The sequence below is a fragment of the Scleropages formosus genome, chromosome 19 (genome assembly GCF_900964775.1).
Source record: "Scleropages formosus chromosome 19, fSclFor1.1, whole genome shotgun sequence".
Lineage (NCBI taxonomy): Eukaryota > Metazoa > Chordata > Actinopteri > Osteoglossiformes > Osteoglossidae > Scleropages > Scleropages formosus.
This window is the reverse complement of record NC_041824.1, coordinates 7,179,785-7,182,500: the sequence shown is the minus strand read 5'-3', so window position 1 is coordinate 7,182,500 and position 2,716 is coordinate 7,179,785. Positions and strand designations below refer to the sequence as shown.

General features: G+C 38.3%; 1 protein-coding gene across 1 annotated transcript in view; it reads left to right on the top strand.

The window, feature by feature from the left end:
• The window catches only part of klf6a (Kruppel like factor 6a), a 7,693-nt gene extending 7,658 nt beyond the window's left edge, over positions 1 to 35 (top strand). The window contains exon 4 of the mRNA XM_018740983.2: positions 1 to 35. This exon is cut by the window's left edge and continues 768 nt beyond it. The gene's annotated coding sequence lies outside the window, so the exon portion shown is untranslated.
• The last annotated feature ends 2,681 nt before the right edge of the window (positions 36 to 2,716 follow it).

Sequence of the window (2,716 nt, the reverse complement as noted above, 5' to 3'; positions counted from 1 at the left end):
TCAAAAAATTCACACACGCGAACCTTTTTTTTTTTTTTTTTCTTCCCCCCCGTTTTGTGCTTAATTTCAATGTGCTGTATGAAATGTGGTTGACCGCAGTGGTAAGACTGTAAAGAAGTGTTCTGGTGGTGTTTGAGGATTGGGATCGTAAAAAAGATTACAACGCTAGGAAAGACGTTGGTCGTTACAGAGCACCTTGAAAGAAACAAAAGAGCCAAGTGTTACAATCTGCATATTCCTCCATTGTTTCCTGTGATCGATAATTTATTTCCAGTAGGCTACGTTTTTGGTTAATTTCACAGTATCTTCTAACTCGATTTTGAGTGTGCTATGAGTTTGTGCAGGTCATGATTGCTGTATTTTTCGTGCCCAACCGCATTTTCCCTTTGAAACTTTTAGTTTCGAAAATTACCGCCAGTTACACAAATTACCATAACGCAATGTTTCATGGGAACACAACTATTACATTATAACAGCATTGACTGACTGTACTTACAAAAAGGCTCCGACCTAAAGAAATTGCCCAAAATAGCAATATGTTGGGCCTGACAGATTTGAGCAGTATCTAGCGAGGAAAAACAATTTTGAAAGAAAAAATACAGATGCAATTAATGATGTCACACGGCTTCTTTTTTTATGGTGTTACTTGTCATTTTGCATCAGATTTCTTAATGTGTTGACCTTAATTTACCGTCGACACGCATCATAACGATTCTACCTTCTACCTGTCCGACCGCCTGTCTTGGACGACCGGACAGCTGTTAATGCCGAGCCCCGCGGTGTGGAACAAGTTCTGTTTCTGTTTCCTCGTGGTCGTGGGATGGGTGTGAGGAAATCTGGTCTGCATGTGGCTGAGTGGAGCAGTGAGCCTGGAGTTGAATGAGGGGGTGTTTTTTTTTTTCTTTTTCTTTTTTTTTTTCTTTTTTTTTTTTTAAACTTAATTCCTAGGCACCCCGAAGGAGGGAAACCCATAGTTGTCGATGTTCGGCTTCAACGACATCGATAGCCCTCATCCGAAAAAGACGGCGATCCCGTCCTGAATGAAAGGGGCTTTTTTGGTGTTTGGTGCAGCTACTAAGTGTGCAATGTGTTGAGGAGCTTGTTTTACATGCTTCAAAGCTCATTTGTAGTCCGCGGAATAAGCCGTGTGCTTAGAGATATAACAAAATTATAACTTCATAATAGGCAGATTGCATGGTTCTAAGGTTTCTGCACTTCCTGTTACTTATTATCAGGACTGCAAATAGATTCCAATAAAGTGCAGCTAAGTTCAAAAATGGTTTAGTGTTACAACTGTGCATAAGGCCTTTTTTTTTTGAGTGGGGGGTGGGAGTGGGGGTGGGGGGGTTGAAACCACTATTGCTTAGCAACTGAATTACTTTGGAAACTCTCTTCTTTAACTTATTTATGCCTTGAGGACTAATTTTCATTTTCCTTTCTAGCTGTTAATGCACTGTTGACCTTAATGGTGCCTTATGCAAGTGATCTTGTCCTGTGGAGTAGATTCCCTTGGGGGTCACGCAAGGTAGTATGGGTGATGGAAAAGCTTTATTAAGGCTCTATTTCACATGAACTTGCACTTTTCTTGCGTTTGTACATGGTTCACTCATTAATCGTTCAGATCTGTTCAAAATAAATTAATATCATTGGTTGACAGGTGACATCCTTTAACGCAGCATCACAGAATGTTTTTTTTTTTTTTAATCCCAGCCAAATGAAATTGAGTTATTGTCAAAAAATCTTAATCTTAAATTTTATTTTATAGTGCACTTAAAACAATTTGTTGAATTCTTTTACTACTGTGTAGTACTGTATATTGGTTGTCTTACACAATATGTAAATTTAGTATAAAGGTACGGAGTCCGGATGAGCCAGGAAAGCTGGACGTTCAATGTTTTCATGAGAAATGGATTTGAAAAGTCGTCATTGGCAGCCCTGCATTCCCTGCCGCAGACACTGAGGAAGGACTGCAGATTTATTGTGATTTACAGGCTACAGTGGGGCAGGCCGGGCCTTGTCGTGCATAATCGCAGAAGGCTTTGTTGGCACTGGGTTGCCCGCAGACTGCTGACTCAGTCTGTCGGTTATTGACCTGTCTGGAGTGTCATTATAAAGGAGGAGAAAAAAAATCCAGAAATAACAACGCAGCAATCACATTCAGTCTATTTTATTCATATATGATAACAAATCGGATGTCTTGTTCATGTGGTTGAGTGTACTACATTTTGTAAAGATGTTTACGTTTTTTTTCTTAGAATAAGGGACCAAAAAAAAAAAATCATATCTTCTATAAAAAGATAGGTATAGGTTATACTTTTTAAGTTGGGTGAGAATTGGAAATGCATGAGGTTCACTGCCCCAGTAAGAAATATTCAGTGTGTTTGAATTGTTATTTTTTTCTTTGTACACTTTTAGTAACACGCCGTGATTTGTCGAAATAAAAATTAGCAGGAATAATGACAAACTCAAAGCAGCTTGCGGCACCTAAATCGCTTGTAAAAGGGCGTCTTGTTTTGGAAACCTCTGCCAATAATATTCAGGTGGTAATCGAGCCTTAATGAAGCCTCACGTGTGCTTGCAACTTAACTGAGAAATGTTTCTATAATTCACACTCCTCGTTCTATGAAAATTCCCTGTTATCTTACGGATCTTTGTTTAATAAAAAAAAAAAAAAAAAAAAAAAAAAAAAAATTACAAAAAGACAGAAAAAATTTTT